Raw genomic sequence first — 24,821 nt, 5'->3', positions numbered from 1 at the left:
CAGGCCCGCGCCTGCCTGCCAGGTCACCGCACAGGAACCTGCGGCCCACCCGAGAGGACGGGAGGCACACCGTGCCCGACTGCAAGGGGCAGTCCCTCCCGGGGTGTCTACTTTGGCCCCACCAGCTCCGTGCCCGAGGAGACAACGCCTCCGTGGCAGGCCCGGGCGGGGGCTGGGGGGCAGCCTCTTTGGCCGGGGCCCTGTTGAGGGCCCCTGTTGAAAGGCCACCGCCCCTGGCGCCCTTCCTCCGGAGACCAGCGGCCAGGAGGGCCCTGAGGAGGGGGACCGCCGTGCCACACCGCTGCACCCTGAAGCCGGCCCTGGGAGCCACTGACTTTGCCATCCACGGGAGGAGGCCGCAGGACTCCGCGTAACCCACGACGGACGCGGGGACGCCACGAGACACCAGGGCTGAGCAGGCCCGGGCACTCCCCCAGGGCGCGGTCCCCTCTGGACCGTGCCGTTCCCGTTCAGGCCTTCGGCCGGCACGGCATGCCGACTTCACCCCGGGCCCGAAGCGCCGGCGCCACTTGCCGCCTTGCGTGGCCGCCGGGCAGGGCCGATGGTTCCAACCTGGCCGGTGCCGCAGCCCGGCCTCTTGCCCTGGCCCAGAAGCCCGAGCCAGGGGCCGCTCCACGTACGTCAGTGAGAGAAAGGGCTCGTGTCCAGGGATGGCCGCCGCCTCGGGCTGGGGCTCCCGCGCCCCCCACGGCCCGCCAGGCTTGCCTCGCCCGGCCCCTCAACACACACCGCCGCGCGCTTAGGCCCGCACAGCCCTCCGGGCCCTCGCAGGCCCCAGCCCTCGACTCCCAAGGGCCGGTGCCACAAGACACGCCGGTGAAGTCCCAGGCCTTGGGGGGGACCAGCTGCCCCACTCGACCCCAGTCGCCAGCCACTGCCCGCGGGCCCTGCCGGCCAGGTCCCTGCCCCCGGCTCCCAGGGCCCGTGCCACAGACACGCCTTTGAAGTCCTAGGCCTTGGGCACCAGCTGCCCCACTCGACCTCAGATGCCGCTCATTGCCCTCAGGCTCCTTGCCTGCGAGCCGTGGAAAGCCCGCGAAGGTGGGGAAACGGCTCCCTGACCCGGAGACACCCCGCGAGCCTCTCCCAGGCGCAGGCCGTGGGTGCTGCTGCTTGCAGGGGTGTGACCAATGGGAAGCCTGCTGTCCCTGACGCTTACCTTCCCTGGGGCGGACAACGTGCTGGACCTCAGTTTCGATGAGAACGACGGGAGGGAGTTCTCACTCATTTTGTTCAGCTTTTCCAAGGAATGCTGTTGAGGGAGTCATCATCGATCCGAGCACATTCTGGGCGGCCTGGCCGGCTGACCCAGGCGGGCCGGGTGGCTCAGCGGGGCAAGCCGAGGGACTCAGGGTCCTCCCGGTGCCCGGGGCCGGGCAGAGCCACGCCACTGAGCCGGAGGAACGGACAGGCCCCTCTGGGAGCAAAACCCCACGTGCCCAGCGGGCCACCTGCACTAGCGGCCTCTCGGGCAGCCCCGGGAAAGCCTAAGGCCAGGGGCACGAGCTGACACCCAGGGAAGGCTTACCGTCTGGACGCTCCCGTCAGCAAGGTGCCCGTTCCGGGCCACGCTTCTTCCGGCCGTACCGCAAACCACAGGCACTCGGGGGCCAGGGAGGCCTTCGTGTCTCGGCCGACCGCGAGCCTGGCGTGGCCACTGCACCTGAGAAAGGGGGAGCAATCGCCCGCGGGCGTCACCAAGGTACCCAGGGGCTCCGCTCGCCACGCCGGGCAGAACGAATCCGCGACCACGCCTTGCGTCCGTCTGCCTGTCCTGTCCCTCGGCCCCCTGGGGCTGCCTGCGGACGGGCAACAAGCCACGGGCGCAGGGCACTGTGGGAGCGGGAGCGCGTGCCTCTTCGTGCGCACGGAGGGTCACGTGTGCTGGGAGGCTGGGCTAGGGGCTGTAGGGGGCTGCTGAGCCGGGCGGCCTGGGTCCCCGCAAGAGCACGCGTGCCTGGGGCGCAGGTCCTGGCCCCGGCGTCGCGTCAGGCGACTGGCACAGGCCCGGTGGCCTTGCACACCAGGGAGCCGCGCTGGACGCCTCTGGGCCACTGACGCGGGCCGGGCCCTGCCCCTCCCAAACACTCTCTGGCCACGCGGTGCCCTCCGACCTCCACACGCATCCGTTCCCGCCGCTGCCCACCCTTTCCACGTGCACCGTGGAAGCCAGCGCTGGATGGAACCTCAGGGCTCCCAGGGAAACCCAAAACCTGCCCCCAGGGAGTCTGGCCGCCCTGGCCCGCAGGCTACGGGGCAGAGGACGAGGCAGCGCCCTCCCAGGCGGCCACGGGACAAACGGTGCCCCCACCTCTCCACTCCGCCAGAATGGCCGGGGCGGCTAGGCTGCCCGGGCCCGGCCCCCAACTGACGCCGGCGCCAAAGCCCACCGAGCCGCGTGCGCGTTCCCTACCAGGGAGTCGGCGAGGCCACGGCCACGGGGCGCCAGGGCCCCGGCCCGCAAGGGAACGAGCATTCCCTGGGCTGCCCGCTCCGTGGGAGTGTGTTCCCACCTGCATGGAAATTCCCTCCCGCCAGCTCTGCCAAATGGACCGGGCCGCCGACGGCCGGAAGCTGCAGGGAGGGCAGCCGCAGACAGGCTTTGACCTTTGCAAGGATGCGGCCCGCGGCAGGCGACGTGGCCCCTGCCCACGGCCCAGGAACACGCGCGTGGCCCTCACAGGGAACACAAGGGCTGCAGCCCCGCAGGCCAGGGCCGCAGCGAGAGGAGACCACGTCGCCCTCGCCACGGGAGACGGACCTCTGCCAAGCGGCCCGCGGGGCCGAGGCACCGCGCCTGGCCTCAGGGATCGCAGGCCCGCGCCTGCCTGCCAGGTCACCGCAGAGGAACCTGCGGCCCACCCGAGAGGACGGGAGGCACACCGTGCCCGACTGCAAGGGGCAGTCCCTCCCGGGGTGTCTACTTTGGCCCCACCAGCTCCGTGCCCGAGGAGACAACGCCTCCGTGGCAGGCCCGGGCGGGGGCTGGGGGGCAGCCTCTTTGGCCGGGGCCCTGTTGAGGGCCCCTGTTGAAAGGCCACCGCCCCTGGCGCCCTTCCTCCGGAGACCAGCGGCCAGGAGGGCCCTGAGGAGGGGGACCGCCGTGCCACACCGCTGCACCCTGAAGCCGGCCCTGGGAGCCACTGACTTTGCCATCCACGGGAGGAGGCCGCAGGACTCCGCGTAACCCACGACGGACGCGGGGACGCCACGAGACACCAGGGCTGAGCAGGCCCGGGCACTCCCCCAGGGCGCGGTCCCCTCTGGACCGTGCCGTTCCCGTTCAGGCCTTCGGCCGGCACGGCATGCCGACTTCACCCCAGGCCCGAAGCGCCGGCGCCACTTGCCGCCTTGCGTGGCCGCCGGGCAGGGCCGATGGTTCCAACCTGGCCGGTGCCGCAGCCCGGCCTCTTGCCCTGGCCCAGAAGCCCGAGCCAGGGGCCGCTCCACGTACGTCAGTGAGAGAAAGGGCTCGTGTCCAGGGATGGCCGCCGCCTCGGGCTGGGGCTCCCGCGCCCCCCACGGCCCGCCAGGCTTGCCTCGCCCGGCCCCTCAACACACACCGCCGCGCGCTTAGGCCCGCACAGCCCTCCGGGCCCTCGCAGGCCCCAGCCCTCGACTCCCAAGGGCCGGTGCCACAAGACACGCCGGTGAAGTCCCAGGCCTTGGGGGGGACCAGCTGCCCCACTCGACCCCAGTCGCCAGCCACTGCCCGCGGGCCCTGCCGGCCAGGTCCCTGCCCCCGGCTCCCAGGGCCCGTGCCACAGACACGCCTTTGAAGTCCTAGGCCTTGGGCACCAGCTGCCCCACTCGACCTCAGATGCCGCTCATTGCCCTCAGGCTCCTTGCCTGCGAGCCGTGGAAAGCCCGCGAAGGTGGGGAAACGGCTCCCTGACCCGGAGACACCCCGCGAGCCTCTCCCAGGCGCAGGCCGTGGGTGCTGCTGCTTGCAGGGGTGTGACCAATGGGAAGCCTGCTGTCCCTGACGCTTACCTTCCCTGGGGCGGACAACGTGCTGGACCTCAGTTTCGATGAGAACGACGGGAGGGAGTTCTCACTCATTTTGTTCAGCTTTTCCAAGGAATGCTGTTGAGGGAGTCATCATCGATCCGAGCACATTCTGGGCGGCCTGGCCGGCTGACCCAGGCGGGCCGGGTGGCTCAGCGGGGCAAGCCGAGGGACTCAGGGTCCTCCCGGTGCCCGGGGCCGGGCAGAGCCACGCCACTGAGCCGGAGGAACGGACAGGCCCCTCTGGGAGCAAAACCCCACGTGCCCAGCGGGCCACCTGCACTAGCGGCCTCTCGGGCAGCCCCGGGAAAGCCTAAGGCCAGGGGCACGAGCTGACACCCAGGGAAGGCTTACCGTCTGGACGCTCCCGTCAGCAAGGTGCCCGTTCCGGGCCACGCTTCTTCCGGCCGTACCGCAAACCACAGGCACTCGGGGGCCAGGGAGGCCTTCGTGTCTCGGCCGACCGCGAGCCTGGCGTGGCCACTGCACCTGAGAAAGGGGGAGCAATCGCCCGCGGGCGTCACCAAGGTACCCAGGGGCTCCGCTCGCCACGCCGGGCAGAACGAATCCGCGACCACGCCTTGCGTCCGTCTGCCTGTCCTGTCCCTCGGCCCCCTGGGGCTGCCTGCGGACGGGCAACAAGCCACGGGCGCAGGGCACTGTGGGAGCGGGAGCGCGTGCCTCTTCGTGCGCACGGAGGGTCACGTGTGCTGGGAGGCTGGGCTAGGGGCTGTAGGGGGCTGCTGAGCCGGGCGGCCTGGGTCCCCGCAAGAGCACGCGTGCCTGGGGCGCAGGTCCTGGCCCCGGCGTCGCGTCAGGCGACTGGCACAGGCCCGGTGGCCTTGCACACCAGGGAGCCGCGCTGGACGCCTCTGGGCCACTGACGCGGGCCGGGCCCTGCCCCTCCCAAACACTCTCTGGCCACGCGGTGCCCTCCGACCTCCACACGCATCCGTTCCCGCCGCTGCCCACCCTTTCCACGTGCACCGTGGAAGCCAGCGCTGGATGGAACCTCAGGGCTCCCAGGGAAACCCAAAACCTGCCCCCAGGGAGTCTGGCCGCCCTGGCCCGCAGGCTACGGGGCAGAGGACGAGGCAGCGCCCTCCCAGGCGGCCACGGGACAAACGGTGCCCCCACCTCTCCACTCCGCCAGAATGGCCGGGGCGGCTAGGCTGCCCGGGCCCGGCCCCCAACTGACGCCGGCGCCAAAGCCCACCGAGCCGCGTGCGCGTTCCCTACCAGGGAGTCGGCGAGGCCACGGCCACGGGGCGCCAGGGCCCCGGCCCGCAAGGGAACGAGCATTCCCTGGGCTGCCCGCTCCGTGGGAGTGTGTTCCCACCTGCATGGAAATTCCCTCCCGCCAGCTCTGCCAAATGGACCGGGCCGCCGACGGCCGGAAGCTGCAGGGAGGGCAGCCGCAGACAGGCTTTGACCTTTGCAAGGATGCGGCCCGCGGCAGGCGACGTGGCCCCTGCCCACGGCCCAGGAACACGCGCGTGGCCCTCACAGGGAACACAAGGGCTGCAGCCCCGCAGGCCAGGGCCGCAGCGAGAGGAGACCACGTCGCCCTCGCCACGGGAGACGGACCTCTGCCAAGCGGCCCGCGGGGCCGAGGCACCGCGCCTGGCCTCAGGGATCGCAGGCCCGCGCCTGCCTGCCAGGTCACCGCAGAGGAACCTGCGGCCCACCCGAGAGGACGGGAGGCACACCGTGCCCGACTGCAAGGGGCAGTCCCTCCCGGGGTGTCTACTTTGGCCCCACCAGCTCCGTGCCCGAGGAGACAACGCCTCCGTGGCAGGCCCGGGCGGGGGCTGGGGGGCAGCCTCTTTGGCCGGGGCCCTGTTGAGGGCCCCTGTTGAAAGGCCACCGCCCCTGGCGCCCTTCCTCCGGAGACCAGCGGCCAGGAGGGCCCTGAGGAGGGGGACCGCCGTGCCACACCGCTGCACCCTGAAGCCGGCCCTGGGAGCCACTGACTTTGCCATCCACGGGAGGAGGCCGCAGGACTCCGCGTAACCCACGACGGACGCGGGGACGCCACGAGACACCAGGGCTGAGCAGGCCCGGGCACTCCCCCAGGGCGCGGTCCCCTCTGGACCGTGCCGTTCCCGTTCAGGCCTTCGGCCGGCACGGCATGCCGACTTCACCCCGGGCCCGAAGCGCCGGCGCCACTTGCCGCCTTGCGTGGCCGCCGGGCAGGGCCGATGGTTCCAACCTGGCCGGTGCCGCAGCCCGGCCTCTTGCCCTGGCCCAGAAGCCCGAGCCAGGGGCCGCTCCACGTACGTCAGCGAGAGAAAGGGCTCGTGTCCAGGGATGGCCGCCGCCTCGGGCTGGGGCTCCCGCGCCCCCCACGGCCCGCCAGGCTTGCCTCGCCCGGCCCCTCAACACACACCGCCGCGCGCTTAGGCCCGCACAGCCCTCCGGGCCCTCGCAGGCCCCAGCCCTCGACTCCCAAGGGCCGGTGGCACAAGACACGCCGGTGAAGTCCCAGGCCTTGGGGGGGACCAGCTGCCCCACTCGACCCCAGTCGCCAGCCACTGCCCGCGGGCCCTGCCGGCCAGGTCCCTGCCCCCGGCTCCCAGGGCCCGTGCCACAGACACGCCTTTGAAGTCCTAGGCCTTGGGCACCAGCTGCCCCACTCGACCTCAGATGCCGCTCATTGCCCTCAGGCTCCTTGCCTGCGAGCCGTGGAAAGCCCGCGAAGGTGGGGAAACGGCTCCCTGACCCGGAGACACCCCGCGAGCCTCTCCCAGGCGCAGGCCGTGGGTGCTGCTGCTTGCAGGGGTGTGACCAATGGGAAGCCTGCTGTCCCTGACGCTTACCTTCCCTGGGGCGGACAACGTGCTGGACCTCAGTTTCGATGAGAACGACGGGAGGGAGTTCTCACTCATTTTGTTCAGCTTTTCCAAGGAATGCTGTTGAGGGAGTCATCATCGATCCGAGCACATTCTGGGCGGCCTGGCCGGCTGACCCAGGCGGGCCGGGTGGCTCAGCGGGGCAAGCCGAGGGACTCAGGGTCCTCCCGGTGCCCGGGGCCGGGCAGAGCCACGCCACTGAGCCGGAGGAACGGACAGGCCCCTCTGGGAGCAAAACCCCACGTGCCCAGCGGGCCACCTGCACTAGCGGCCTCTCGGGCAGCCCCGGGAAAGCCTAAGGCCAGGGGCACGAGCTGACACCCAGGGAAGGCTTACCGTCTGGACGCTCCCGTCAGCAAGGTGCCCGTTCCGGGCCACGCTTCTTCCGGCCGTACCGCAAACCACAGGCACTCGGGGGCCAGGGAGGCCTTCGTGTCTCGGCCGACCGCGAGCCTGGCGTGGCCACTGCACCTGAGAAAGGGGGAGCAATCGCCCGCGGGCGTCACCAAGGTACCCAGGGGCTCCGCTCGCCACGCCGGGCAGAACGAATCCGCGACCACGCCTTGCGTCCGTCTGCCTGTCCTGTCCCTCGGCCCCCTGGGGCTGCCTGCGGACGGGCAACAAGCCACGGGCGCAGGGCACTGTGGGAGCGGGAGCGCGTGCCTCTTCGTGCGCACGGAGGGTCACGTGTGCTGGGAGGCTGGGCTAGGGGCTGTAGGGGGCTGCTGAGCCGGGCGGCCTGGGTCCCCGCAAGAGCACGCGTGCCTGGGGCGCAGGTCCTGGCCCCGGCGTCGCGTCAGGCGACTGGCACAGGCCCGGTGGCCTTGCACACCAGGGAGCCGCGCTGGACGCCTCTGGGCCACTGACGCGGGCCGGGCCCTGCCCCTCCCAAACACTCTCTGGCCACGCGGTGCCCTCCGACCTCCACACGCATCCGTTCCCGCCGCTGCCCACCCTTTCCACGTGCACCGTGGAAGCCAGCGCTGGATGGAACCTCAGGGCTCCCAGGGAAACCCAAAACCTGCCCCCAGGGAGTCTGGCCGCCCTGGCCCGCAGGCTACGGGGCAGAGGACGAGGCAGCGCCCTCCCAGGCGGCCACGGGACAAACGGTGCCCCCACCTCTCCACTCCGCCAGAATGGCCGGGGCGGCTAGGCTGCCCGGGCCCGGCCCCCAACTGACGCCGGCGCCAAAGCCCACCGAGCCGCGTGCGCGTTCCCTACCAGGGAGTCGGCGAGGCCACGGCCACGGGGCGCCAGGGCCCCGGCCCGCAAGGGAACGAGCATTCCCTGGGCTGCCCGCTCCGTGGGAGTGTGTTCCCACCTGCATGGAAATTCCCTCCCGCCAGCTCTGCCAAATGGACCGGGCCGCCGACGGCCGGAAGCTGCAGGGAGGGCAGCCGCAGACAGGCTTTGACCTTTGCAAGGATGCGGCCCGCGGCAGGCGACGTGGCCCCTGCCCACGGCCCAGGAACACGCGCGTGGCCCTCACAGGGAACACAAGGGCTGCAGCCCCGCAGGCCAGGGCCGCAGCGAGAGGAGACCACGTCGCCCTCGCCACGGGAGACGGACCTCTGCCAAGCGGCCCGCGGGGCCGAGGCACCGCGCCTGGCCTCAGGGATCGCAGGCCCGCGCCTGCCTGCCAGGTCACCGCAGAGGAACCTGCGGCCCACCCGAGAGGACGGGAGTCACACCGTGCCCGACTGCAAGGGGCAGTCCCTCCCGGGGTGTCTACTTTGGCCCCACCAGCTCCGTGCCCGAGGAGACAACGCCTCCGTGGCAGGCCCGGGCGGGGGCTGGGGGGCAGCCTCTTTGGCCGGGGCCCTGTTGAGGGCCCCTGTTGAAAGGCCACCGCCCCTGGCGCCCTTCCTCCGGAGACCAGCGGCCAGGAGGGCCCTGAGGAGGGGGACCGCCGTGCCACACCGCTGCACCCTGAAGCCGGCCCTGGGAGCCACTGACTTTGCCATCCACGGGAGGAGGCCGCAGGACTCCGCGTAACCCACGACGGACGCGGGGACGCCACGAGACACCAGGGCTGAGCAGGCCCGGGCACTCCCCCAGGGCGCGGTCCCCTCTGGACCGTGCCGTTCCCGTTCAGGCCTTCGGCCGGCACGGCATGCCGACTTCACCCCGGGCCCGAAGCGCCGGCGCCACTTGCCGCCTTGCGTGGCCGCCGGGCAGGGCCGATGGTTCCAACCTGGCCGGTGCCGCAGCCCGGCCTCTTGCCCTGGCCCAGAAGCCCGAGCCAGGGGCCGCTCCACGTACGTCAGTGAGAGAAAGGGCTCGTGTCCAGGGATGGCCGCCGCCTCGGGCTGGGGCTCCCGCGCCCCCCACGGCCCGCCAGGCTTGCCTCGCCCGGCCCCTCAACACACACCGCCGCGCGCTTAGGCCCGCACAGCCCTCCGGGCCCTCGCAGGCCCCAGCCCTCGACTCCCAAGGGCCGGTGGCACAAGACACGCCGGTGAAGTCCCAGGCCTTGGGGGGGACCAGCTGCCCCACTCGACCCCAGTCGCCAGCCACTGCCCGCGGGCCCTGCCGGCCAGGTCCCTGCCCCCGGCTCCCAGGGCCCGTGCCACAGACACGCCTTTGAAGTCCTAGGCCTTGGGCACCAGCTGCCCCACTCGACCTCAGATGCCGCTCATTGCCCTCAGGCTCCTTGCCTGCGAGCCGTGGAAAGCCCGCGAAGGTGGGGAAACGGCTCCCTGACCCGGAGACACCCCGCGAGCCTCTCCCAGGCGCAGGCCGTGGGTGCTGCTGCTTGCAGGGGTGTGACCAATGGGAAGCCTGCTGTCCCTGACGCTTACCTTCCCTGGGGCGGACAACGTGCTGGACCTCAGTTTCGATGAGAACGACGGGAGGGAGTTCTCACTCATTTTGTTCAGCTTTTCCAAGGAATGCTGTTGAGGGAGTCATCATTGATCCGAGCACATTCTGGGCGGCCTGGCCGGCTGACCCAGGCGGGCCGGGTGGCTCAGCGGGGCAAGCCGAGGGACTCAGGGTCCTCCCGGTGCCCGGGGCCGGGCAGAGCCACGCCACTGAGCCGGAGGAACGGACAGGCCCCTCTGGGAGCAAAACCCCACGTGCCCAGCGGGCCACCTGCACTAGCGGCCTCTCGGGCAGCCCCGGGAAAGCCTAAGGCCAGGGGCACGAGCTGACACCCAGGGAAGGCTTACCGTCTGGACGCTCCCGTCAGCAAGGTGCCCGTTCCGGGCCACGCTTCTTCCGGCCGTACCGCAAACCACAGGCACTCGGGGGCCAGGGAGGCCTTCGTGTCTCGGCCGACCGCGAGCCTGGCGTGGCCACTGCACCTGAGAAAGGGGGAGCAATCGCCCGCGGGCGTCACCAAGGTACCCAGGGGCTCCGCTCGCCACGCCGGGCAGAACGAATCCGCGACCACGCCTTGCGTCCGTCTGCCTGTCCTGTCCCTCGGCCCCCTGGGGCTGCCTGCGGACGGGCAACAAGCCACGGGCGCAGGGCACTGTGGGAGCGGGAGCGCGTGCCTCTTCGTGCGCACGGAGGGTCACGTGTGCTGGGAGGCTGGGCTAGGGGCTGTAGGGGGCTGCTGAGCCGGGCGGCCTGGGTCCCCGCAAGAGCACGCGTGCCTGGGGCGCAGGTCCTGGCCCCGGCGTCGCGTCAGGCGACTGGCACAGGCCCGGTGGCCTTGCACACCAGGGAGCCGCGCTGGACGCCTCTGGGCCACTGACGCGGGCCGGGCCCTGCCCCTCCCAAACACTCTCTGGCCACGCGGTGCCCTCCGACCTCCACACGCATCCGTTCCCGCCGCTGCCCACCCTTTCCACGTGCACCGTGGAAGCCAGCGCTGGATGGAACCTCAGGGCTCCCAGGGAAACCCAAAACCTGCCCCCAGGGAGTCTGGCCGCCCTGGCCCGCAGGCTACGGGGCAGAGGACGAGGCAGCGCCCTCCCAGGCGGCCACGGGACAAACGGTGCCCCCACCTCTCCACTCCGCCAGAATGGCCGGGGCGGCTAGGCTGCCCGGGCCCGGCCCCCAACTGACGCCGGCGCCAAAGCCCACCGAGCCGCGTGCGCGTTCCCTACCAGGGAGTCGGCGAGGCCACGGCCACGGGGCGCCAGGGCCCCGGCCCGCAAGGGAACGAGCATTCCCTGGGCTGCCCGCTCCGTGGGAGTGTGTTCCCACCTGCATGGAAATTCCCTCCCGCCAGCTCTGCCAAATGGACCGGGCCGCCGACGGCCGGAAGCTGCAGGGAGGGCAGCCGCAGACAGGCTTTGACCTTTGCAAGGATGCGGCCCGCGGCAGGCGACGTGGCCCCTGCCCACGGCCCAGGAACACGCGCGTGGCCCTCACAGGGAACACAAGGGCTGCAGCCCCGCAGGCCAGGGCCGCAGCGAGAGGAGACCACGTCGCCCTCGCCACGGGAGACGGACCTCTGCCAAGCGGCCCGCGGGGCCGAGGCACCGCGCCTGGCCTCAGGGATCGCAGGCCCGCGCCTGCCTGCCAGGTCACCGCACAGGAACCTGCGGCCCACCCGAGAGGACGGGAGTCACACCGTGCCCGACTGCAAGGGGCAGTCCCTCCCGGGGTGTCTACTTTGGCCCCACCAGCTCCGTGCCCGAGGAGACAACGCCTCCGTGGCAGGCCCGGGCGGGGGCTGGGGGGCAGCCTCTTTGGCCGGGGCCCTGTTGAGGGCCCCTGTTGAAAGGCCACCGCCCCTGGCGCCCTTCCTCCGGAGACCAGCGGCCAGGAGGGCCCTGAGGAGGGGGACCGCCGTGCCACACCGCTGCACCCTGAAGCCGGCCCTGGGAGCCACTGACTTTGCCATCCACGGGAGGAGGCCGCAGGACTCCGCGTAACCCACGACGGACGCGGGGACGCCACGAGACACCAGGGCTGAGCAGGCCCGGGCACTCCCCCAGGGCGCGGTCCCCTCTGGACCGTGCCGTTCCCGTTCAGGCCTTCGGCCGGCACGGCATGCCGACTTCACCCCGGGCCCGAAGCGCCGGCGCCACTTGCCGCCTTGCGTGGCCGCCGGGCAGGGCCGATGGTTCCAACCTGGCCGGTGCCGCAGCCCGGCCTCTTGCCCTGGCCCAGAAGCCCGAGCCAGGGGCCGCTCCACGTACGTCAGCGAGAGAAAGGGCTCGTGTCCAGGGATGGCCGCCGCCTCGGGCTGGGGCTCCCGCGCCCCCCACGGCCCGCCAGGCTTGCCTCGCCCGGCCCCTCAACACACACCGCCGCGCGCTTAGGCCCGCACAGCCCTCCGGGCCCTCGCAGGCCCCAGCCCTCGACTCCCAAGGGCCGGTGGCACAAGACACGCCGGTGAAGTCCCAGGCCTTGGGGGGGACCAGCTGCCCCACTCGACCCCAGTCGCCAGCCACTGCCCGCGGGCCCTGCCGGCCAGGTCCCTGCCCCCGGCTCCCAGGGCCCGTGCCACAGACACGCCTTTGAAGTCCTAGGCCTTGGGCACCAGCTGCCCCACTCGACCTCAGATGCCGCTCATTGCCCTCAGGCTCCTTGCCTGCGAGCCGTGGAAAGCCCGCGAAGGTGGGGAAACGGCTCCCTGACCCGGAGACACCCCGCGAGCCTCTCCCAGGCGCAGGCCGTGGGTGCTGCTGCTTGCAGGGGTGTGACCAATGGGAAGCCTGCTGTCCCTGACGCTTACCTTCCCTGGGGCGGACAACGTGCTGGACCTCAGTTTCGATGAGAACGACGGGAGGGAGTTCTCACTCATTTTGTTCAGCTTTTCCAAGGAATGCTGTTGAGGGAGTCATCATCGATCCGAGCACATTCTGGGCGGCCTGGCCGGCTGACCCAGGCGGGCCGGGTGGCTCAGCGGGGCAAGCCGAGGGACTCAGGGTCCTCCCGGTGCCCGGGGCCGGGCAGAGCCACGCCACTGAGCCGGAGGAACGGACAGGCCCCTCTGGGAGCAAAACCCCACGTGCCCAGCGGGCCACCTGCACTAGCGGCCTCTCGGGCAGCCCCGGGAAAGCCTAAGGCCAGGGGCACGAGCTGACACCCAGGGAAGGCTTACCGTCTGGACGCTCCCGTCAGCAAGGTGCCCGTTCCGGGCCACGCTTCTTCCGGCCGTACCGCAAACCACAGGCACTCGGGGGCCAGGGAGGCCTTCGTGTCTCGGCCGACCGCGAGCCTGGCGTGGCCACTGCACCTGAGAAAGGGGGAGCAATCGCCCGCGGGCGTCACCAAGGTACCCAGGGGCTCCGCTCGCCACGCCGGGCAGAACGAATCCGCGACCACGCCTTGCGTCCGTCTGCCTGTCCTGTCCCTCGGCCCCCTGGGGCTGCCTGCGGACGGGCAACAAGCCACGGGCGCAGGGCACTGTGGGAGCGGGAGCGCGTGCCTCTTCGTGCGCACGGAGGGTCACGTGTGCTGGGAGGCTGGGCTAGGGGCTGTAGGGGGCTGCTGAGCCGGGCGGCCTGGGTCCCCGCAAGAGCACGCGTGCCTGGGGCGCAGGTCCTGGCCCCGGCGTCGCGTCAGGCGACTGGCACAGGCCCGGTGGCCTTGCACACCAGGGAGCCGCGCTGGACGCCTCTGGGCCACTGACGCGGGCCGGGCCCTGCCCCTCCCAAACACTCTCTGGCCACGCGGTGCCCTCCGACCTCCACACGCATCCGTTCCCGCCGCTGCCCACCCTTTCCACGTGCACCGTGGAAGCCAGCGCTGGATGGAACCTCAGGGCTCCCAGGGAAACCCAAAACCTGCCCCCAGGGAGTCTGGCCGCCCTGGCCCGCAGGCTACGGGGCAGAGGACGAGGCAGCGCCCTCCCAGGCGGCCACGGGACAAACGGTGCCCCCACCTCTCCACTCCGCCAGAATGGCCGGGGCGGCTAGGCTGCCCGGGCCCGGCCCCCAACTGACGCCGGCGCCAAAGCCCACCGAGCCGCGTGCGCGTTCCCTACCAGGGAGTCGGCGAGGCCACGGCCACGGGGCGCCAGGGCCCCGGCCCGCAAGGGAACGAGCATTCCCTGGGCTGCCCGCTCCGTGGGAGTGTGTTCCCACCTGCATGGAAATTCCCTCCCGCCAGCTCTGCCAAATGGACCGGGCCGCCGACGGCCGGAAGCTGCAGGGAGGGCAGCCGCAGACAGGCTTTGACCTTTGCAAGGATGCGGCCCGCGGCAGGCGACGTGGCCCCTGCCCACGGCCCAGGAACACGCGCGTGGCCCTCACAGGGAACACAAGGGCTGCAGCCCCGCAGGCCAGGGCCGCAGCGAGAGGAGACCACGTCGCCCTCGCCACGGGAGACGGACCTCTGCCAAGCGGCCCGCGGGGCCGAGGCACCGCGCCTGGCCTCAGGGATCGCAGGCCCGCGCCTGCCTGCCAGGTCACCGCACAGGAACCTGCGGCCCACCCGAGAGGACGGGAGGCACACCGTGCCCGACTGCAAGGGGCAGTCCCTCCCGGGGTGTCTACTTTGGCCCCACCAGCTCCGTGCCCGAGGAGACAACGCCTCCGTGGCAGGCCCGGGCGGGGGCTGGGGGGCAGCCTCTTTGGCCGGGGCCCTGTTGAGGGCCCCTGTTGAAAGGCCACCGCCCCTGGCGCCCTTCCTCCGGAGACCAGCGGCCAGGAGGGCCCTGAGGAGGGGGACCGCCGTGCCACACCGCTGCACCCTGAAGCCGGCCCTGGGAGCCACTGACTTTGCCATCCACGGGAGGAGGCCGCAGGACTCCGCGTAACCCACGACGGACGCGGGGACGCCACGAGACACCAGGGCTGAGCAGGCCCGGGCACTCCCCCAGGGCGCGGTCCCCTCTGGACCGTGCCGTTCCCGTTCAGGCCTTCGGCCGGCACGGCATGCCGACTTCACCCCGGGCCCGAAGCGCCGGCGCCACTTGCCGCCTTGCGTGGCCGCCGGGCAGGGCCGATGGTTCCAACCTGGCCGGTGCCGCAGCCCGGCCTCTTGCCCTGGCCCAGAAGCCCGAGCCAGGGGCCGCTCCACGTACGTCAGCGAGAGAAAGGGCTCGTGTCCAGGGATGGCCGCCGCCTCGGGCTGGGGCTCCCGCGCCCCCCACGGCCCGCCAGGCTTGCCTCGCCCGGCCCCTCAACACACACCGCCGCGCGCTTAGGCCCGCACAGCCCTCCGGGCCCTCGCAGGCCCCAGCCCTCGACTCCCAAGGGCCGGTGGCACAAGACACGCCGGTGAAGTCCCAGGCCTTGGGGGGGACCAGCTGCCCCACTCGACCCCAGTCGCCAGCCACTGCCCGCGGGCCCTGCCGGCCAGGTCCCTGCCCCCGGCTCCCAGGGCCCGTGCCACAGACACGCCTTTGAAGTCCTAGGCCTTGGGCACCAGCTGCCCCACTCGACCTCAGATGCCGCTCATTGCCCTCAGGCTCCTTGCCTGCGAGCCGTGGAAAGCCCGCGAAGGTGGGGAAACGGCTCCCTGACCCGGAGACACCCCGCGAGCCTCTCCCAGGCGCAGGCCGTGGGTGCTGCTGCTTGCAGGGGTGTGACCAATGGGAAGCCTGCTGTCCCTGACGCTTACCTTCCCTGGGGCGGACAACGTGCTGGACCTCAGTTTCGATGAGAACGACGGGAGGGAGTTCTCACTCATTTTGTTCAGCTTTTCCAAGGAATGCTGTTGAGGGAGTCATCATCGATCCGAGCACATTCTGGGCGGCCTGGCCGGCTGACCCAGGCGGGCCGGGTGGCTCAGCGGGGCAAGCCGAGGGACTCAGGGTCCTCCCGGTGCCCGGGGCCGGGCAGAGCCACGCCACTGAGCCGGAGGAACGGACAGGCCCCTCTGGGAGCAAAACCCCACGTGCCCAGCGGGCCACCTGCACTAGCGGCCTCTCGGGCAGCCCCGGGAAAGCCTAAGGCCAGGGGCACGAGCTGACACCCAGGGAAGGCTTACCGTCTGGACGCTCCCGTCAGCAAGGTGCCCGTTCCGGGCCACGCTTCTTCCGGCCGTACCGCAAACCACAGGCACTCGGGGGCCAGGGAGGCCTTCGTGTCTCGGCCGACCGCGAGCCTGGCGTGGCCACTGCACCTGAGAAAGGGGGAGCAATCGCCCGCGGGCGTCACCAAGGTACCCAGGGGCTCCGCTCGCCACGCCGGGCAGAACGAATCCGCGACCACGCCTTGCGTCCGTCTGCCTGTCCTGTCCCTCGGCCCCCTGGGGCTGCCTGCGGACGGGCAACAAGCCACGGGCGCAGGGCACTGTGGGAGCGGGAGCGCGTGCCTCTTCGTGCGCACGGAGGGTCACGTGTGCTGGGAGGCTGGGCTAGGGGCTGTAGGGGGCTGCTGAGCCGGGCGGCTGGGTCCCCGCAAGAGCACGCGTGCCTGGGGCGCAGGTCCTGGCCCCGGCGTCGCGTCAGGCGACTGGCACAGGCCCGGTGGCCTTGCACACCAGGGAGCCGCGCTGGACGCCTCTGGGCCACTGACGCGGGCCGGGCCCTGCCCTCCCAAACACTCTCTGGCCACGCGGTGCCCTCCGACCTCCACACGCATCCGTTCCCGCCGCTGCCCACCCTTTCCACGTGCACCGTGGAAGCCAGCGCTGGATGGAACCTCAGGGCTCCCAGGGAAACCCAAAACCTGCCCCCAGGGAGTCTGGCCGCCCTGGCCCGCAGGCTACGGGGCAGAGGACGATGGCAGCGCCCTCCCAGGCGGCCACGGGACAAACGGTGCCCCCACCTCTCCACTCCGCCAGAATGGCCGGGGCGGCTAGGCTGCCCGGGCCCGGCCCCCAACTGACGCCGGCGCCAAAGCCCACCGAGCCGCGTGCGCGTTCCCTACCAGGGAGTCGGCGAGGCCACGGCCACGGGGCGCCAGGGCCCCGGCCCGCAAGGGAACGAGCATTCCCTGGGCTGCCCGCTCCGTGGGAGTGTGTTCCCACCTGCATGGAAATTCCCTCCCGCCAGCTCTGCCAAATGGACCGGGCCGCCGACGGCCGGAAGCTGCAGGGAGGGCAGCCGCAGACAGGCTTTGACCTTTGCAAGGATGCGGCCCGCGGCAGGCGACGTGGCCCCTGCCCACGGCCCAGGAACACTGCGCGTGGCCCTCACAGGGAACACAAGGGCTGCAGCCCCGCAGGCCAGGGCCGCAGCGAGAGGAGACCACGTCGCCCTCGCCACGGGAGACGACCTCTGCCAAGCGGCCGCGGGGCCGAGGCACCGCGCCTGGCCTCAGGGATCGCAGGCCCGCGCCTGCCTGCCAGGTCACCGCAGAGGAACCTGCGGCCCACCCGAGAGGACGGGAGGCACACCGTGCCCGACTGCAAGGGGCAGTCCCTCCCGGGGTGTCTACTTTGGCCCCACCAGCTCCGTGCCCGAGGAGACAACGCCTCCGTGGCAGGCCGGGCGGGGGCTGGGGGGCAGCCTCTTTGGCCGGGGCCCTGTTGAGGGCCCCTGTTGAAAGGCCACCGCCCCTGGCGCCCTTCCTCCGGAGACCAGCGGCCAGGAGGGCCCTGAGGAGGGGGACCGCCGTGCCACACCGCTGCACCCTGAAGCCGGCCTGGGAGCCACTGACTTTGCCATCCACGGGAGGAGGCCGCAGGACTCCGCGTAACCCACGACGGACGCGGGGGGACGCCACGAGACACCAGGGCTGAGCAGGCCCGGGCACTCCCCCAGGGCGCGGTCCCCTCTGGACCGTGCCGTTCCCGTTCAGGCCTTCGGCCGGCACGCATGCCGACTTCACCCCGGGCCCGAAGCGCCGGCGCCACTTGCCGCCTTGCGTGGCCGCCGGGCAGGGCCGATGGTTCCAACCTGGCCGGTGCCGCAGCCCGGCCTCTTGCCCTGGCCCAGAAGCCCGAGCCAGGGGCCGCTCCACGTACGTCAGTGAGAGAAAGGGCTCGTGTCCAGGGATGGCCGCCGCCTCGGGCTGGGCTCCCGCGCCCCCCACGGCCCGCCAGGCTTGCCTCGCCCGGCCCCTCAACACACACCGCCGTGCGCTTAGGCCCGCACAGCCCTCCGGGCCCTCGCAGGCCCCAGCCCTCGACTCCCAAGGGCCGGTGGCACAAGACACGCCGGTGAAGTCCCAGGCCTTGGGGGGGGACCAGCTGCCCCACTCGACCCCAGTCGCCAGCCACTGCCCGCGGGCCCTGCCGGCCAGGTCCCTGCCCCCGGCTCCCAGGGCCCGTGCCACAGACACGCCTTTGAAGTCCTAGGCCTTGGGCACCAGCTGCCCCACTCGACCTCAGATGCCGCTCATTGCCCTCAGGCTCCTTGCCTGCGAGCCGTGGAAAGCCCGCGAAGGTGGGGAAACGGCTCCCTGACCCGGAGACACCCCGCGAGCCTCTCCCAGGCGCAGGCCGTGGGTGCTGCTGCTTGCAGGGGTGTGACCAATGGGAAGCCTGCTGTCCCTGACGCTTACCTTCCCTGGGGCGGACAACGTGCTGGACCTCAGTTTCGATGAGAACGACGGGAGGGAGTTCTCACTCATTTTGTTCAGCTTTTCCAAGGAATGCTGTTGAGGGAGTCATCATCGATCCGAGCACATTCTGGGCGGCCTGGCCGGCTGACCCAGGCGGGCCGGGTGGCTCAGCGGGGCAAGCCGAGGGACTCAGGGTCCTCCCGGTGCCCGGGGCCGGGCAGAGCCACGCCACTGAGCCGGAGGAACGGACAGGCCCCTCTGGGAGCAAAACCCCACGTGCCCAGCGGGCCACCTGCACTAGCGGCCTCTCGGGCAGCCCCGGGAAAGCCTAAGGCCAGGGGCACGAGCTGACACCCAGGGAAGGCTTACCGTCTGGACGCTCCCGTCAGCAAGGTGCCCGTTCCGGGCCACGCTTCTTCCGGCCGTACCGCAAACCACAGGCACTCGGGGGCCAGGGAGGCCTTCGTGTCTCGGCCGACCGCGAGCCTGGCGTGGCCACTGCACCTGAGAAAGGGGGAGCAATCGCCCGCGGGCGTCACCAAGGTACCCAGGGGCTCCGCTCGCCACGCCGGGCAGAACGAATCCGCGACCACGCCTTGCGTCCGTCTGCCTGTCCTGTCCCTCGGCCCCCTGGGGCTGCCTGCGGACGGGCAACAAGCCACGGGCGCAGGGCACTGTGGGAGCGGGAGCGCGTGCCTCTTCGTGCGCACGGAGGGTCACGTGTGCTGGGAGGCTGGGCTAGGGGCTGTAGGGGGCTGCTGAGCCGGGCGGCCTGGGTCCCCGCAAGAGCACGCGTGCCTGGGGCGCAGGTCCTGGCCCCGGCGTCGCGTCAGGCGACTGGCACAGGCCCGGTGGCCTTGCACACCAGGGAGCCGCGCTGGACGCCTCTGGGCCACTGACGCGGGCCGGGCCCTGCCCCTCCCAAACACTCTCTGGCCACGCGGTGCCCTCCGACCTCCACACGCCACGCATCCGTTCCCGCCGCTGCCCACCCTTTCCACGTGCACCGTGGAAGCCAGCGCTGGATGGAACCTCAGGGCTCCCAGGGAAACCCAAAACCTGCCCCCAGGGAGTCTGGCCGCCCTGGCCCGCAGGCTACGGGGCAGAGGACGAGGCAGCGCCCTCCCAGGCGGCCACGGGACAAACGGTGCCCCCACCTCTCCACTCCGCCAGAATGGCCGGGGCGGCTAGGCTGCCCGGGCCCGGCCCCCAACTGACGCCGGCGCCAAAGCCCACCGAGCCGCGTGCGCGTTCCCTACCAGGGAGTCGGCGAGGCCACGGCCACGGGGCGCCAGGGCCCCGGCCCGCAAGGGAACGAGCATTCCCTGGGCTGCCCGCTCCGTGGGAGTGTGTTCCCACCTGCATGGAAATTCCCTCCCGCCAGCTCTGCCAAATGGACCGGGCCGCCGACGGCCGGAAGCTGCAGGGAGGGCAGCCGCAGACAGGCTTTGACCTTTGCAAGGATGCGGCCCGCGGCAGGCGACGTGGCCCCTGCCCACGGCCCAGGAACACGCGCGTGGCCCTCACAGGGAACACAAGGGCTGCAGCCCCGCAGGCCAGGGCCGCAGCGAGAGGAGACCACGTCGCCCTCGCCACGGGAGACGGACCTCTGCCAAGCGGCCCGCGGGGCCGAGGCACCGCGCCTGGCCTCAGGGATCGCAGGCCCGCGCCTGCCTGCCAGGTCACCGCACAGGAACCTGCGGCCCACCCGAGAGGACGGGAGGCACACCGTGCCCGACTGCAAGGGGCAGTCCCTCCCGGGGTGTCTACTTTGGCCCCACCAGCTCCGTGCCCGAGGAGACAACGCCTCCGTGGCAGGCCCGGGCGGGGGCTGGGGGGCAGCCTCTTTGGCCGGGGCCCTGTTGAGGGCCCCTGTTGAAAGGCCACCGCCCCTGGCGCCCTTCCTCCGGAGACCAGCGGCCAGGAGGGCCCTGAGGAGGGGGACCGCCGTGCCACACCGCTGCACCCTGAAGCCGGCCCTGGGAGCCACTGACTTTGCCATCCACGGGAGGAGGCCGCAGGACTCCGCGTAACCCACGACGGACGCGGGGACGCCACGAGACACCAGGGCTGAGCAGGCCCGGGCACTCCCCCAGGGCGCGGTCCCCTCTGGACCGTGCCGTTCCCGTTCAGGCCTTCGGCCGGCACGGCATGCCGACTTCACCCCGGGCCCGAAGCGCCGGCGCCACTTGCCGCCTTGCGTGGCCGCCGGGCAGGGCCGATGGTTCCAACCTGGCCGGTGCCGCAGCCCGGCCTCTTGCCCTGGCCCAGAAGCCCGAGCCAGGGGCCGCTCCACGTACGTCAGCGAGAGAAAGGGCTCGTGTCCAGGGATGGCCGCCGCCTCGGGCTGGGGCTCCCGCGCCCCCCACGGCCCGCCAGGCTTGCCTCGCCCGGCCCCTCAACACACACCGCCGCGCGCTTAGGCCCGCACAGCCCTCCGGGCCCTCGCAGGCCCCAGCCCTCGACTCCCAAGGGCCGGTGGCACAAGACACGCCGGTGAAGTCCCAGGCCTTGGGGGGGACCAGCTGCCCCACTCGACCCCAGTCGCCAGCCACTGCCCGCGGGCCCTGCCGGCCAGGTCCCTGCCCCCGGCTCCCAGGGCCCGTGCCACAGACACGCCTTTGAAGTCCTAGGCCTTGGGCACCAGCTGCCCCACTCGACCTCAGATGCCGCTCATTGCCCTCAGGCTCCTTGCCTGCGAGCCGTGGAAAGCCCGCGAAGGTGGGGAAACGGCTCCCTGACCCGGAGACACCCCGCGAGCCTCTCCCAGGCGCAGGCCGTGGGTGCTGCTGCTTGCAGGGGTGTGACCAATGGGAAGCCTGCTGTCCCTGACGCTTACCTTCCCTGGGGCGGACAACGTGCTGGACCTCAGTTTCGATGAGAACGACGGGAGGGAGTTCTCACTCATTTTGTTCAGCTTTTCCAAGGAATGCTGTTGAGGGAGTCATCATCGATCCGAGCACATTCTGGGCGGCCTGGCCGGCTGACCCAGGCGGGCCGGGTGGCTCAGCGGGGCAAGCCGAGGGACTCAGGGTCCTCCCGGTGCCCGGGGCCGGGCAGAGCCACGCCACTGAGCCGGAGGAACGGACAGGCCCCTCTGGGAGCAAAACCCCACGTGCCCAGCGGGCCACCTGCACTAGCGGCCTCTCGGGCAGCCCCGGGAAAGCCTAAGGCCAGGGGCACGAGCTGACACCCAGGGAAGGCTTACCGTCTGGACGCTCCCGTCAGCAAGGTGCCCGTTCCGGGCCACGCTTCTTCCGGCCGTACCGCAAACCACAGGCACTCGGGGGCCAGGGAGGCCTTCGTGTCTCGGCCGACCGCGAGCCTGGCGTGGCCACTGCACCTGAGAAAGGGGGAGCAATCGCCCGCGGGCGTCACCAAGGTACCCAGGGGCTCCGCTCGCCACGCCGGGCAGAACGAATCCGCGACCACGCCTTGCGTCCGTCTGCCTGTCCTGTCCCTCGGCCCCCTGGGGCTGCCTGCGGACGGGCAACAAGCCACGGGCGCAGGGCACTGTGGGAGCGGGAGCGCGTGCCTCTTCGTGCGCACGGAGGGTCACGTGTGCTGGGAGGCTGGGCTAGGGGCTGTAGGGGGCTGCTGAGCCGGGCGGCCTGGGTCCCCGCAAGAGCACGCGTGCCTGGGGCGCAGGTCCTGGCCCCGGCGTCGCGTCAGGCGACTGGCACAGGCCCGGTGGCCTTGCACACCAGGGAGCCGCGCTGGACGCCTCTGGGCCACTGACGCGGGCCGGGCCCTGCCCCTCCCAAACACTCTCTGGCCACGCGGTGCCCTCCGACCTCCACACGCATCCGTTCCCCGCCGCTGCCCACCCTTTCCACGTGCACCGTGGAAGCCAGCGCTGGATGGAACCTCAGGGCTCCCAGGGAAACCCAAAACCTGCCCCCAGGGAGTCTGGCCGCCCTGGCCCGCAGGCTACGGGGCAGAGGACGAGGCAGCGCCCTCCCAGGCGGCCACGGGACAAACGGTGCCCCCACCTCTCCACTCCGCCAGAATGGCCGGGGCGGCTAGGCTGCCCGGGCCCGGCCCCCAACTGACGCCGGCGCCAAAGCCCACCGAGCCGCGTGCGCGTTCCCTACCAGGGAGTCGGCGAGGCCACGGCCACGGGGCGCCAGGGCCCCGGCCCGCAAGGGAACGAGCATTCCCTGGGCTGCCCGCTCCGTGGGAGTGTGTTCCCACCTGCATGGAAATTCCCTCCCGCCAGCTCTGCCAAATGGACCGGGCCGCCGACGGCCGGAAGCTGCAGGGAGGGCAGCCGCAGACAGGCTTTGACCTTTGCAAGGATGCGGCCCGCGGCAGGCGACGTGGCCCCTGCCCACGGCCCAGGAACACGCGCGTGGCCCTCACAGGGAACACAAGGGCTGCAGCCCCGCAGGCCAGGGCCGCAGCGAGAGGAGACCACGTCGCCCTCGCCACGGGAGACGGACCTCTGCCAAGCGGCCCGCGGGGCCGAGGCACCGCGCCTGGCCTCAGGGATCGCAGGCCCGCGCCTGCCTGCCAGGTCACCGCAGAGGAACCTGCGGCCCACCCGAGAGGACGGGAGGCACACCGTGCCCGACTGCAAGGGGCAGTCCCTCCCGGGGTGTCTACTTTGGCCCCACCAGCTCCGTGCCCGAGGAGACAACGCCTCCGTGGCAGGCCCGGGCGGGGGCTGGGGGGCAGCCTCTTTGGCCGGGGCCCTGTTGAGGGCCCCTGTTGAAAGGCCACCGCCCCTGGCGCCCTTCCTCCGGAGACCAGCGGCCAGGAGGGCCATGAGGAGGGGGACCGCCGTGCCACACCGCTGCACCCTGAAGCCGGCCCTGGGAGCCACTGACTTTGCCATCCACGGGAGGAGGCCGCAGGACTCCGCGTAACCCACGACGGACGCGGGGACGCCACGAGACACCAGGGCTGAGCAGGCCCGGGCACTCCCCCAGGGCGCGGTCCCCTCTGGACCGTGCCGTTCCCGTTCAGGCCTTCGGCCGGCACGGCATGCCGACTTCACCCCGGGCCCGAAGCGCCGGCGCCACTTGCCGCCTTGCGTGGCCGCCGGGCAGGGCCGATGGTTCCAACCTGGCCGGTGCCGCAGCCCGGCCTCTTGCCCTGGCCCAGAAGCCCGAGCCAGGGGCCGCTCCACGTACGTCAGTGAGAGAAAGGGCTCGTGTCCAGGGATGGCCGCCGCCTCGGGCTGGGGCTCCCGCGCCCCCCACGGCCCGCCAGGCTTGCCTCGCCCGGCCCCTCAACACACACCGCCGCGCGCTTAGGCCCGCACAGCCCTCCGGGCCCTCGCAGGCCCCAGCCCTCGACTCCCAAGGGCCGGTGCCACAAGACACGCCGGTGAAGTCCCAGGCCTTGGGGGGGACCAGCTGCCCCACTCGACCCCAGTCGCCAGCCACTGCCCGCGGGCCCTGCCGGCCAGGTCCCTGCCCCCGGCTCCCAGGGCCCGTGCCACAGACATGCCTTTGAAGTCCTAGGCCTTGGGCACCAGCTGCCCCACTCGACCTCAGATGCCGCTCATTGCCCTCAGGCTCCTTGCCTGCGAGCCGTGGAAAGCCCGCGAAGGTGGGGAAACGGCTCCCTGACCCGGAGACACCCCGCGAGCCTCTCCCAGGCGCAGGCCGTGGGTGCTGCTGCTTGCAGGGGTGTGACCAATGGGAAGCCTGCTGTCCCTGACGCTTACCTTCCCTGGGGCGGACAACGTGCTGGACCTCAGTTTCGATGAGAACGACGGGAGGGAGTTCTCACTCATTTTGTTCAGCTTTTCCAAGGAATGCTGTTGAGGGAGTCATCATCGATCCGAGCACATTCTGGGCGGCCTGGCCGGCTGACCCAGGCGGGCCGGGTGGCTCAGCGGGGCAAGCCGAGGGACTCAGGGTCCTCCCGGTGCCCGGGGCCGGGCAGAGCCACGCCACTGAGCCGGAGGAACGGACAGGCCCCTCTGGGAGCAAAACCCCACGTGCCCAGCGGGCCACCTGCACTAGCGGCCTCTCGGGCAGCCCCGGGAAAGCCTAAGGCCAGGGGCACGAGCTGACACCCAGGGAAGGCTTACCGTCTGGACGCTCCCGTCAGCAAGGTGCCCGTTCCGGGCCACGCTTCTTCCGGCCGTACCGCAAACCACAGGCACTCGGGGGCCAGGGAGGCCTTCGTGTCTCGGCCGACCGCGAGCCTGGCGTGGCCACTGCACCTGAGAAAGGGGGAGCAATCGCCCGCGGGCGTCACCAAGGTACCCAGGGGCTCCGCTCGCCACGCCGGGCAGAACGAATCCGCGACCACGCCTTGCGTCCGTCTGCCTGTCCTGTCCCTCGGCCCCCTGGGGCTGCCTGCGGACGGGCAACAAGCCACGGGCGCAGGGCACTGTGGGAGCGGGAGCGCGTGCCTCTTCGTGCGCACGGAGGGTCACGTGTGCTGGGAGGCTGGGCTAGGGGCTGTAGGGGGCTGCTGAGCCGGGCGGCCTGGGTCCCCGCAAGAGCACGCGTGCCTGGGGCGCAGGTCCTGGCCCCGGCGTCGCGTCAGGCGACTGGCACAGGCCCGGTGGCCTTGCACACCAGGGAGCCGCGCTGGACGCCTCTGGGCCACTGACGCGGGCCGGGCCCTGCCCCTCCCAAACACTCTCTGGCCACGCGGTGCCCTCCGACCTCCACACGCA

General features: G+C 72.0%; 9 non-coding genes across 9 annotated transcripts; all 9 read right to left on the bottom strand.

Moving 5' to 3' along the window:
- Window positions 1–1,204: 1,204 nt before the first annotated feature.
- On the bottom strand, window positions 1,205–1,298 carry LOC128773256 (small nucleolar RNA SNORD116). Its single transcript, XR_008417533.1, has one exon. It is a non-coding gene; the product is annotated as a small nucleolar RNA SNORD116 (small nucleolar RNA).
- A 2,740-nt stretch (window positions 1,299–4,038) lies between these two features.
- Window positions 4,039–4,132, bottom strand: LOC128773255 (small nucleolar RNA SNORD116). Its single transcript, XR_008417532.1, has one exon. It is a non-coding gene; the product is annotated as a small nucleolar RNA SNORD116 (small nucleolar RNA).
- Window positions 4,133–6,872: 2,740 nt separating this feature from the next.
- On the bottom strand, window positions 6,873–6,966 carry LOC128773253 (small nucleolar RNA SNORD116). Its single transcript, XR_008417530.1, has one exon. It is a non-coding gene; the product is annotated as a small nucleolar RNA SNORD116 (small nucleolar RNA).
- A 2,740-nt stretch (window positions 6,967–9,706) lies between these two features.
- Window positions 9,707–9,800, bottom strand: LOC128773268 (small nucleolar RNA SNORD116). Its single transcript, XR_008417545.1, has one exon. It is a non-coding gene; the product is annotated as a small nucleolar RNA SNORD116 (small nucleolar RNA).
- A 2,740-nt stretch (window positions 9,801–12,540) lies between these two features.
- Window positions 12,541–12,634, bottom strand: LOC128773252 (small nucleolar RNA SNORD116). Its single transcript, XR_008417529.1, has one exon. It is a non-coding gene; the product is annotated as a small nucleolar RNA SNORD116 (small nucleolar RNA).
- A 2,740-nt stretch (window positions 12,635–15,374) lies between these two features.
- On the bottom strand, window positions 15,375–15,468 carry LOC128773251 (small nucleolar RNA SNORD116). The gene has a single exon (XR_008417528.1). It is a non-coding gene; the product is annotated as a small nucleolar RNA SNORD116 (small nucleolar RNA).
- A 2,737-nt stretch (window positions 15,469–18,205) lies between these two features.
- Window positions 18,206–18,299, bottom strand: LOC128773250 (small nucleolar RNA SNORD116). The gene has a single exon (XR_008417527.1). It is a non-coding gene; the product is annotated as a small nucleolar RNA SNORD116 (small nucleolar RNA).
- Window positions 18,300–21,044: 2,745 nt separating this feature from the next.
- Window positions 21,045–21,138, bottom strand: LOC128773249 (small nucleolar RNA SNORD116). Its single transcript, XR_008417526.1, has one exon. It is a non-coding gene; the product is annotated as a small nucleolar RNA SNORD116 (small nucleolar RNA).
- A 2,741-nt stretch (window positions 21,139–23,879) lies between these two features.
- On the bottom strand, window positions 23,880–23,973 carry LOC128773248 (small nucleolar RNA SNORD116). The gene has a single exon (XR_008417525.1). It is a non-coding gene; the product is annotated as a small nucleolar RNA SNORD116 (small nucleolar RNA).
- Window positions 23,974–24,821: the final 848 nt, after the last annotated feature.

This window comes from Panthera pardus, unplaced genomic scaffold (genome assembly GCF_024362965.1).
Source record: "Panthera pardus isolate Hobbes unplaced genomic scaffold, ASM2436296v1 HiC_scaffold_24, whole genome shotgun sequence".
Lineage (NCBI taxonomy): Eukaryota > Metazoa > Chordata > Mammalia > Carnivora > Felidae > Panthera > Panthera pardus.
The sequence above is the reverse complement of the archived record's forward strand: the minus strand, read 5'-3'. Positions and strand labels throughout refer to the sequence as shown.